This window comes from Galeopterus variegatus, unplaced genomic scaffold (assembly GCF_000696425.1).
Source record: "Galeopterus variegatus unplaced genomic scaffold, G_variegatus-3.0.2 Scaffold1321, whole genome shotgun sequence".
Lineage (NCBI taxonomy): Eukaryota > Metazoa > Chordata > Mammalia > Dermoptera > Cynocephalidae > Galeopterus > Galeopterus variegatus.
In genome coordinates, this window is record NW_007727432.1 from 55,047 (window position 1) to 67,707 (window position 12,661).

Genomic DNA, 12,661 nt, shown 5'->3' on the forward strand with positions numbered 1-12,661 from the left:
CCGGGGGCAACACTGAGGGTTGCGCCGGGGGCAACACTGAGGGTTGCGATCCGTTGCCGGACACAGAAAAAGACAAAAGACAAAAAAAAAAAAAAAAAAAAAAAGCCCAATAAAATGCTATTGATTTAAAAAAAAAAAAATGGTGGAGCAGAGAGAGAAAGAAAGAGACCACTCTCCTTTTAAAGCTCTCCAAACCATGCCCATGACCACAATTTTTAATCCATTCACTGCTACATGGTCCTACAATCTAATCACCTCTTCAAGTCCCCACCTTTCAATTACTGTAATATGATTTCCCACCCTCAGCAGTTACAATGGGAATTAAGTTTTGGTGGGGGGGGCATTCAACCCGAGGCAGCCACTGACTAATAGCATTACCTTAAGACAAAGTATTTGATCTTTATAAGCCTTGGTTTCCTCATCTATAAAATGGGAGTAAGAAAAAAAGTACCCACATCATAAGGTCATCAGGAAGATTCAATGAAATAATCCAATGTAATATGCTGAGCTTGTTTGCAGCAGAGCCCACACTGGAAACTCACTGTAGGAATTGGGAACGGGAGCCATAGGGAGAATAGCTTTGACAGTCAGACCAATGAATTCGGATTTGCTATACTACATGAATTGTAAACATTCTAAGAACCCAGGTAAGAGAAAATGATGTCAGACAAAATTGATTTAACTTCTCTATATATAGGATGAGCCAGATGGAACAGAAATGGAAAGCAGAGAAACCAGTTAACCATTTCAATCTCTGTACTAAAACCCACACTTGTGTGGTGACTATAGAAATGGAAAATAGAGGCCACCCAGACATTACTATGAAGAGATTCTAAAGTTACAGATAGCAAGGTGTCCATTTGACTCCTGACTATTGATTATTGGGAAAACCATCTTCAAACTACTCACCTTAGATGGGTAAAAACACAGAAGAGGTGTAAAGAAAGGTGGAAGAAAAAGTAGATATCAGTCTTTTACTCACTTTATTCAAACTAACACTAAAGATGTCAGAGGCTTAGTTTAGCACTGGATGAAATGTGTGACGTATCAATTGAGGCTCATAATAAGACCTGATTGCTTAAGATAGAAGTAAGGTTCAGGAAAATGCCTGAATACATTCCCCCCGCCACACTCTCAGCTTCCTCCCTCGCCTGTTACTTCTAACTGTGAACCAAAGATGTACGTAGCTAATTGCTCACAAAGGGAACTACAAGAGAATTTAAAAGTCACTTACAACTTCAACTAATGTTATTCAACAAAAATAGACTGTTTTCCTCAGGGAAATAGCACTCTTTATAAAAGTATAATTTCTTAAGCAGACTTCCTCAGAACAGAGTTGTCCCTAGCAATACTTTAGCTTTTCTTAGACCATAGAGCCAGTCTTGTGACGTTCAGTCGGGTAGCTCAGAGGTTTCCCTCAGGCTACTTCATCATTGTTTCCCCTACTCAGCTAATTAAAATGAGGCTAGAAAAAGATAAGCTTTCACATCTGGACTCTCAAGAGAAGACAGATGGAAATTATTGGGTAGTTTGTCCCTGCCAACCTTACCGATTTCAGGTGATTGGAGCAGATCACTTACATCTGTGCCACCAGTATACTTATTTTCAAAAGAAGGTCTATTAATCCTGAAATCATCATGGGGCTTGATTTATCAAGCTTATTTCTTCAAGTAAAATGAATTCTCGAAGCATTAAGCACTCTTACATGACATAGGAGAAGACTGAACTACATAACAATAGAAAAAGAATGCTTGATTTTATTGAAAAGGCTATAACCTTTAAAATGAGATTTAGAGCTTATGGAACATCTCTCAGATGCACTTTTTTTATTTAATCACCTTTCTCAGCTATGTACATTTACAGTATATTCAAGTGTAAACCACATCACCAAGACAATGAAACCACTCACAATTCATATTGTCTATACATGAAAAAAAATCCCATTTGCCAATAGTAAATAGGAACCGTCTCTGCACCACTTTTATTCCACGAGGAAGTATTCTCAGAGATTGCTTCTTGACCTTTTTTTTTTTTTTTTCCGCAGTTTGCCATATGGGATGACCTTTTTAAAAAACAACAACAACAACAACAAACCCAACACCTTATTAATTTAAACTCCTGGGACACTTACTATTACTTCATCAATTTGGTTTTGCAAATTCTGCCCCCAAGTCCTAGTAGTAGTAGTAGTTGTTTTATGTATTAAATACCTAACCCTGCTATACAAACATACTGTCGCCAGATGGCAGTTGTACGCCACAGCCCCTAAGGTTTGAACTATGAGGCATAAACTGAGACTTGTTTGAAATAAGAGACATTCTTTAGCACCTTGCTCCTATCAAAAGCATATTATAAACATAAATAACAACTAAATCTGAAAATGCTTCAGAGCAAATGTCAAACAACTGAATTCCAGGATGCAGTTTTATTCACCATCTCTCAAAAGTTATCACACAACATCTTACCCCAACTATATACCAGTGTTTCATTAGAATGCTAAGCTTCATATCTATTATCCAAGTGATAATAAGAGACTTAACTGTTCTTCTCAATTTTTTTAATCCTCAATTTATAGTCTTGATCAGCAACAGTCCTCCCTCCTTCCCCCACCCCATAGACTTAGCCAAGCATGATACAGCCACTCTGCCTCCCTATCTCAACTAAAGGAATGACATTTCCTGTGGTCTCCTCATCTCCCTGCAGCTTTCTGGTTCTCTCATTTTTCTCCCTTTCTTCCTCTTCACTTAGGAAACACAATTTACTCTACACAATTGAAGAAGAGAAACCTCTTCTGAAAATGGATGGTGATGATGGTAGCACAACAATGTGAATGTGCTACAATGGTAAATTTTGTGTTATGTCTATTTACCAAAATTTTTAAAAAACAGAAAACAAACTACATTGTATATTGATAAATTAAAATTTTTTTTTAAACTTTAAAAAATGTGTCCATGTGCCTCTTGCTAATAATAAAAGCCTCAATAGAAATTGCCTCAATTTTAAGGATAATATGTCATTAAGCAGGAGATTTTGAATAAAGGAAAAATAGCTTTACCTGGTTGTATCATAAACCTATTAATTCAGACCTTGTGATATTTCAGGCCAATGTTGACATTTCAGTATCTAGCAAACCGTTTATTCTCATCAAGGTAAACAAGAGGCAGAATTAATTGATTTAATAGAAAAAGCAATTTATAAGTTCTTCAGCACATTTATGGTCTACATGAAAACAAATGTTACTAATAATAAGTGATTATCTCACAGTTGAACTTACCCTAAATTTCAGTATTCAGGGCTGCTCACTATGCAATATAACTTTGTTCATCCTGTGGGCTCTTCTAATTTATCTGAAACATTTTTGTTTTATTGCTTCTCTGGCATGAAATATCTCTTACCTCTGAAAATTGTCTAACTACTGCAGAGGAACTAGGGTACCCTCTTGCATGGTCCCAGCTTGTCTAGCCCATCTCCCAGGTGGAGCAAAAAATCTGGACTATCTCACATTAGCAACATTGCATTAATCCTGCCTGTAATTGACTGGGTACCTAGTTTGTAAGAGCACTGTGCTAGTGCTTTTCCAGTGTTATTTCTAATTCTAAAAGCCCTGTCATATAGACATTGGCATCTCTATTTTAGGGACTGGGAAACTAAGGCAATAGCACTTATGTGTCTTTGATCCAAGCCACACAGTTATGAAGTGGTACACTGGGTTTCAAGCACAAGTCTTTCAGTACCAAAGCCTGTGTGTGGCCTTTCTGACACGCTGCTACCTTCAAACACTGGCTTGTTGCAATCAGACAAGTTATAGGAGGGTTTGTACTAGTCCTCCTAGACAAAGGATCAAAGATGCATTTCTTGTGAAAGAATGCAGGTGAGCTCTTCCCTTAAAGTGGCCTTGCTTCTTATTTTAACTTTTTTCTGATTTAGTGCAGTTTGACTGTGAAAGCCGTTTAGCTCAAAGGTCCCTCTGAATCCATAATCTTTAGTTCTCAGGTTAATGGTAGTATGTGTCAGGGGACAACTTTCTTCCTGATGACCTTGGCAGGAAGAGTTAACTCCATCATCAACTTAGTCTGTAGGCAACACCAAAGCACAAGATGAGATGAGCCCAGTTTTTTTGCCTCAAATATCTCTTTATGTAAACCCCCAGAGCCCAGCTATGGCAGCTTAGAGGGCAAAGCAAATGTCTTCTGTGACTGCAGAGAAGAAAAGTTTCCAGGAAGCTAGGGCTCTACAGACTCCTCTCAACCCTCCTATCTATGAACAAGCAAAGGAATCTATAACAGATAAGGAATGAGCAGATAAGGGAATTTCCACTTTGGTCTAAAACTAACAAAGAAGAGATAAGATGTATGCAGAAAAAATAACCTTTGGATGTCCAAAGGGCTAGTCTTTGACAAAATTGTGAAAGAGGTTGTCTATTTTCTCTTTCATCCCATATGCACTCACTTCTAACATTCTACTCCCCCGCCCTAAGAAGTCCCAAAGCCAGTAAATATTTGTTGAAGAAATGTATGTCCAAGCCTCCTAGAGTGAGGCTGCCTCCTCTTCTTCCACCCCCTTAACATATTTCATGTTCCATAGCATGCCACTCCCTACTCAAGTCAAAACTTGCTCCTTCCTGCAACTTATCCTCATTTAGGAACTCTAATTAAACTCATTGGTTAATTTATTTAGAAAAGATATTGATGGCTAGTAAGGATTTAATGCATTACCCCTACCAGATTACACATTTGCATTTTGGTGGGGCTTTAAGATCCTTAAATCTGTCTTTACCCCTAAACTATATCTTCCTCTTTTTCCACTTGCGAATCCATAAATACCATTATGGTGTTTTCACAACCTCTCCAATAGCAGCAACAAGTAAGTTTTGACTGTATAAAGATAAAACACTAATAGGCAAAAGCGATGTGACAGCTGTTTGTAAACATTAATGGGGTATTGTACGTAAACCTGGAACCCCCTAACTTGAAGGGGCTTAGTATTTAGCCGGGGGGACAAAACACAGGAAAAGTCAAACAGAACCAAAATATGGTGGCCTTTCTCGATATAATTCTCTGGAACACCAGCTGACTTCAGTGATCTGACACTATCTAGCAGAGGTAGGAGGGCTCAGGGAAAGACCTAAAAGTAGCAACAGTAACTAAATGGTGGAGGGTGAATAAGGTAGTGACAGAGTCACAAACACTGTCAAGCCATAGCCATAGCATGTACACCCATGAATCCCAGTGTGCGTTACATTGTTCCAGTGGTCAGGGTGTAACTTCGGGGGACTACATGGATGAACCACTGTTTGGTAAATACCTCCTCTAAACTGGCTTTCATCATTTCCCTATGAATACGTTGGAAATAGAACTGATGGCTTTTTAATTAACCCTGTGTCTAATATCCAGAAGGTAAGTTCAGCAATTACACAAAACAACTTCTTAGGTTACAGCTCTGAAATTGTGATTTAGGAATGGAATGTTCAAAAAGATTTTTTAAAATGTCACTGAGAGCACTGGCTCTCAGCCAGGGCCAAAAGTGGTCAGAGGTTATTGGGGAAGGAGACATATAAAAAGAATTGCCCGTTAGGTTTTTCTTTATCTTTTCAGACTATACAGGCATACATGGGACAGCTGCACACATCCTCCTAGATATGTAAGTCGTGCTAAGATCATTCTGATTATCTGTTTTCAAATAACCTGAATTCCTGTCAAGTTTAGGTTAAATATGTATTTCCATGGTACCTTTCTCTTTTGTATGCTCTACAGAACTGAGTATAGTGCCTTTCACTAGAAGAAATTCGACAAGTCCTCTCCCATTGATTGGTTTGTTCTGGTAGAGATCCGAACCTTTTAGAAAAGTTTCCAACAAACTAAAATTTTCCTAACTCCAAGTCTGTTTCAGAAAGTTTATAATCCTATCTCTTAACAGACTGTGACATGCCCACTAAGACATTCATTGAATGCAAAACACCAGTTCACATTAGATGAAGATAAGATATTGATCAGAAGGAAGGGGTAAGGTGGGAGTAGGTTTTCCTGCAAGAAAAAAAGGAAAGGAAAAACAAAAATACAGGGTGCAGTAACAAAGCCTTCTCCCCCAATTAAAGTAGTAAAGAGATATAGGATGTGACAAGGAAAATTAATAGGATTATAAATGTGGCTTACACTGCCACATAACTTTGCATGCCCCTGATATAGTCCAAAGTCAAGGATATGTTGTTTTACGTTAGTTGCAGAGAACTTTCTCATTAAGGCCTTCCCCTGACCCCGCTATTTAATTGCACTCCACCTCATCCCACCCACCCCCACACCATATCCCATTTCCCTGCTATATTTTTCTCCATAGTACTTATCAATATGTACATACTTTGCTGTACATCTGTACTTATTTGTTTGCTTTATTATCTGTTTGCCCCACTAGAATGTTAATTCTATGAGGACAATATTTGTCAAGTTCAACCACTGTTTAAAAGATAATGTTCAAAAGACGGCAAAATCATGACTCATGCAAATATAAAAATAAACACATGTTAAGAATTGTATTTAACTCCTTAATGAGGAGGCTAGTAAAGTGTTACAACCAGTTAAAAGGAGACTCCAAAGAACAGACACATTTATACATCAGCAATATTGAAATAAATGTGCAGATGGAAGGCAAAACTCTTTCACAAGAGGGACAGAGTTGTCCTTCTGCCTGACAGAATTAGACTTGCTTGACTGTAGACAAGCATTTTTGTCCATAGACAAGAATTATTCCGAATTGCTATCAGTTATCTGCAGTCTACAGAGTTGCAAAATAGTTGCCATCCAGGCAGGATCAGATAACCCTGAAAGTGTGCTGTAGACAGTGCATAGTTTCTCACCAAGGCCAAGAATTCTCCCTGTAGCACAGTGCCTGGAACACACTGGCCTCTTCAGATGGCAGCATGAGGGCCAATATTCCCAACATGTACCTAATTCTCCAAACCAGACACTTGGACTTTATCCCTGATTGTCCTCTCTCTCACACACGGTCTTCCCTCCACATCCAGTCACTTTGTCCCATCATTTCTACCATCTAAAAATATATCTTTATTTTTTCTATTTCTCTCCCTCTCCCCTGCCACTCCCATACTTCAGACCACCAGTAATCTTTCCCTTGGATTACTGTAACAGACTCTTAACTGCTCACACCTCCAATCCATTCTCCACATTGCATAAGGAAAACCTGTTCTACCATTTAAATCTCATCATGACATTTCCATGCTTAAATAAACATTGCCTTCAGAATAAACTCCAAAATACTTTAGAACCTAAGGCCTTTTACTACTGGTATCTCTAACAAAGTAGAAGAGAACCAAAGGTCAAAGACAAATCACCAATTTAGCATAGCTGCTAGCACATAACGGATGTGCAGTAATTGTGCAATGAATGAATGAACGAATAAATGAATTCATGGAATTATTCGAAGCTGGTCCCACATAATTTATCCCTCTGAATGCTTTTTCCTGATTATAAGTACAGTTTATTCTATAAGTACATCTTTTACTTCTTCCGCTTAGAACTCGGACCTCATTTCAATAAAACAAGAAAAATAATTAATACCCAGATTCTATGAAAAGTTCTACTTTGAATCTAAGTTACTAGTGTGTTCAAATTGTAGTTAACATCTCCAGTCTGACAGTCTTACCTAATTATATGCCCCACTCGCACCCTCAAGGGAGTCTCTAGTTGGAATTGCCAAAGTGCACGTTGCTGCAATCAAAATCAAAAGCCAACATAGTAGTTCTGTAGATGAAGAAATTGTTTCTAAGTTAACTATAGCTGGCTGGAATTGATGCCCCCTCTGACTTGGCTATGACTGACATTATTTGGTATTTTATTTTCTTTGAAAGAGGGCTGACATCTAAAGAAACCTTCAGAATCAAAGGCTACGGTGCAGCTTGGCTCTGTGGCCATGTTATTTCTGAGAGCTCATTGTTTTTTTGGCAGGAGCAACTCCTTATAGTTACCAGCCACACAAGCTCTCCCGGAAAAGAAAATACCAATTCAAAATTTTCTTCCAAGATGCCCATCACCATGAATTATTACAGTGAAATTCGGTCATCTACAATTAACACAATAAAACCTTGAAGAAATTCCAAGAAGCAGTGTCCATAGGACCCTTTTAAAATGCTGGGAGTGAGTAAAAGACTGACTTTAGAAAACCTATGAGGAAACCAAGATTGCTTTGGTGTCTTCCCCTTCCCTCATTGCCATATCCCCAAGGGTACTTCTTCCCAGGCTGCTCCCAGATAACCAGGGTCTCTCATGGGGTAGCCATAAGAGCTCTGCCTTCCTTGGACACTGTCTTGTCCTTGGTCTTCAATCTAACGCTTGCTACATCAAAGTTGACTTTATATGGGCCTCACAATGAACTTTCATGTTGGGAAATAGGTAATAAATTCTTCATTGATGAGGCGTAACTCACTTTTTAGATTATGTAATTCTCTTTTCAAGGACAGTTGTATTTTGCCATTCCTTAAATCAAAGATTAATAACAAAGGTAAAATTTCAGGCATCACCAACTGAATGCTGTTTGCCAAACTAGAGTCCTTCCCAGTTTTCTTCAAAACACAACAAATGGACCTACTCATTGGAACAGCCCATAATTAACAACTGTATATCCGTACTATACTTGCTATAAAATTGTCCTGTCATTTGCCTTGGTCTTTTAAAATTCAAGAACAACAACAACAAAAAAATCCTGTTAATTCAGAGTTCAGGGTAGTTAAATTCAGGTCAGTCAAGGTTTTACTCTAATAGAACGTATATAATGTGATGACTTTCAGCTGTGCAAAAATTTTTGACTAATCAGTTCAGTTAGCCTGTAATATTGATTTACTGAACTGTTTGAGTCATGCTAATTGAACTAAACTGTTTACAAGAGCAGCTGATAGTGAAAATAATGTGTTCTACATCCTTCTGTCCAAGTAGACAATGCAGCTCTTTTTATTAAAATTAAAAATAATATTTTATTAAAAGCTTGAAATTTTCTTTTATTAAAAGTTCAAGATTGGCTTACATGAACTCCATTTTAAATATATATTAATTTTTCATTTTACTTCATTTATTATATGTATGCCATTTTACACATCACAAGGTGACCTGATTTCTGGTGGAAAACCAGCATAGTAAACAAAAAGGAGACAAAGTAAAATCTTTTTAATCTTAATCACTCCAAAATTTTAGTTTTGTCTTTTTTTAATTTTTTTTTTCTATTTTTTAATTTTTTAGGTAGCTGGCTAGTACAGAGATCGAACCCTGGACCTTAGTGTTATCAGCACCACACTCTAACCAACTGAGGTAATGGGCCAGCCCCAAAATTTTAGTTTTAATTGCTGTAATAGAAATTAGAAAAGTAATAGTAATTTAAACTAACATGAAATAAGATTTTGGCAGGTATCAGATTGAGGACATACACTAATTTCTTAGGATATGCTATGGGAATATTTTTGAATATGGAGAAAAATGGTAGGTATATCCTTCCTGAAGTTCTAATTGTAGACATTTTGAACTATGCTAAAAAACTACTTCAAACATGTTATTTTGGCCAGAAATATAATCACTTGACAAACTCAAGCATTAGAATATTAAGGTCATGTCACTATAGGTTAACAGTTTTTAACCATCTACTATTTTGCTTGCCAGCCCATATCTAACTCCACATACAAGATAATATGAAAATAAAGAAGCAGTTTTGTACATCAGTCAGTAAATATTTATTATCAACCTATTCCATGTCCAGGGTTGTGCTAGGTACTGCAAGCATTATATATTTTAAAAAGTTCCCTACCTTAAAGGAACTTGAAATCTATTTGAGGAGGCAAAGTAAATACACATAAGCAATAAACCTCGATATAAAGCAAAGGATAACAGGAAATGGGAGACAGGCGATTGGTAAGGCTTTAAAGAAAACAGGTAACAAATTCTTCCATGAAATCCATAAGAAAAAATAATAAAGAAAGAAAGGATGGAAACCTCAAGTGGACCATGAAGGAAGGCCAGATATTGATAGGCAGAAAAGAGTAAGGGGTCATTCTAGAGCAAGAGAACAGCATAAGCATAAAAATAGACAGGTTTCCCTGAGTCTTTGGGTCTTCATATCTGAAGTCCCCTATGTCATGTAAAACTTTGATTAAATTAATTTGTTATGCTTTTCTTTTGTTGACCTGTCTTATGTTGGAGGAGTGTCAGCAGTGACCCTTCTGATGGGTGAGGAAAGGTGTCACATCTTTCCCTCCCTAGAGCAGATACTAGAGAAATAGGCCTAAGAAGGATCACCTGGCATTATAATATAATGAAAAAGCAGCAGACCAGGGTTGCCGTCTTTGGAAATTTTCCTAGTAACTGCCACTAAGAGAGGGCTCACAAATATTTTACTGATGAGAAGAAGGTGCAGGATCTTCCTAACAAGCCTCTACTTGCTTTTACTCACATGATTTATCTCTCTGCTCAATTAACTTTCATTTGGTACTTGTCCCTATCCCTACACATTCCTTATAAAAGTTTTCAGAGCAAGGCAGAAAAATAGCAAAACTCAAGAACTGAAAATCGAGTATATACTGCATTCATGGGTCTGTAAATATTAGGACAGCATTTCCTAAAGCGTCTTACAGATTAGTAGTTCTAAGAGATGTTAATAGGTGTACAGTAAAAACGTCACAGAAACAAATGTGTGGGAAGCCCTGCCTACTCTGTCACTAGCTTGGAGATTTCCAATGCATATTCATATATCAGAACGTTTGGAAATATCTTACCCTAATCTGTTATTAAATTGTTCAATGCAATATTTCCCTACCTTATTTTACCACAGAACTCTTCCCCCCCCACCCCCGCGGACTACCCATTCATTAAACATCATTCTGTAGAACACTAGTGTCCCAGTTTCTGAAAACCTGTATCAGGAATACCAGGAGCGTTGCTGGAAACACTTGACCATGCCCTTCTTAAAAAAAAAAAAAAAAAGATGACAGGTAAGGGGATCTTAACCCTTGACTTGGTGTTATCAGCACCACACTCTCCCAAGTGAGCCACGGGCCGGCCCTGACCATGCCCATTTTAAATCAGCAGTTGTCTGTGCCTTGCTGTCATCCCAAAGAGGGTGCCTTTAAGGAAAGGGTCATGACTCACAAGGACTCAGCGCTTCCTACCTCCACATACCGTAGTTTGTTGCTGAGATGGTCTGAGTTGTCTGCCTACTTGGGAAATGATCTAGGAGTTCTCAGGAATGAAATAGTTAAATCGACCTGTGATAGTTATAATCCTAGTCTTTTCATGTGTGTAAAAATGCATAGCACAATTCTAAAATTTGGGTCTCTAGGGAGTCTTCTAGTTTTAAGTGTTTCATTATGGTCCCATGAACATGGGCTCTAAGTGAGTGAAATACAACTTCTATATGGATCAAAGGTCTTGTGTACTAAAAAGCCAAATCTGAAAATTGTTTTAAGATAGTACTTTATAATGTAAATTTTTTTTCTTTTTGTATTTTTATATCATCCCAGTTTCCAGCCTTAAGGAATTTTGGCCACTGCCTTTCTTTGTTAGAGTTTCAAATGGAATTGATCATATTACATTTGTGGATTAATAGAGGAATTTAATAATTTTTTACAGCATTTTTTTCCACTGGAAAATGCATTTGGCACTTCATGAGAGGCAGCATGTTATGGTAATAAAGAGTTTGACCTCCAGAAATAGGCTTGGACCCAAATTCTGGACTATGTCATGTAATACATGAGATTACATGTAAGGAAGGTACTGTTATTTTTACTACTTTACAGGTAGAGAATTTCTCTTTTTTTAGTGGCTGGCCGGTATGGGGATTCAAATCCTTGATCTTGGTGTTATAACCACAGCAAACCGGTCAGCCCTAGATAGAGAGATCTATAGCCAGTAGGTTTAAGAATTGAATTCTCTTCCAGGGCTGGCTGTGGCTCACCAAGGCCACGGGTTCAGATCCCTATATAGGGATGGCCGATTAGCTCACTTGGGAGAGCGTGGTGCTGACAACACCACGTCAAGGGTTGAGATCCCCTTACTGGTCATCTTAAATTGAAAAAAAAAGAATTGAATTCTCTTCTATGTCAGTCTGCATCCAAAGCTCATTGCCTTTTCCCCACACCTCTGCATTTCACAGTACTGCTCTGAAGGTGTTCAGTTACTTACAGAAACAGGGAACCTAATCACAAAAATGAGAACTGTATGTGCAAACAGTGCAACTACAAGGTGTACTTCAAAAAGTTCAGGGAAAAATAGAATTAAAAGATAACATGAGGGCTGGCCGGTAGTGCAGTTGGTTAGAGCGTGGTGCTGATAGTGCCAAGGGCTCGGATGCCGATACCAGTCAGCCGCCAAAAACAAACAAAATAAGATAACGCGAATCTTCCCATGATCTTTTGTGGTACTCTGGTATGTCCTGTTTTGCTGTAAAACAGAGTCGGGGCTGCTTCTGAGTCAAAGGCTCAGCAACTTGTTCTCACTGAGGTATGTGATACATATCAGTAAAGACAACTGAGGTGGGAGTAAGGAAAGATGAAGTCAAACGTAGGTTTTTCCTCTATATTTTAATTTTTTTTAATGTCGTAGAATTTTTATTTTAAAATACAGAAAACACAACATTCGTGGAATCTAAAAAAAAAAAAAAAAAAAAAAAAAAA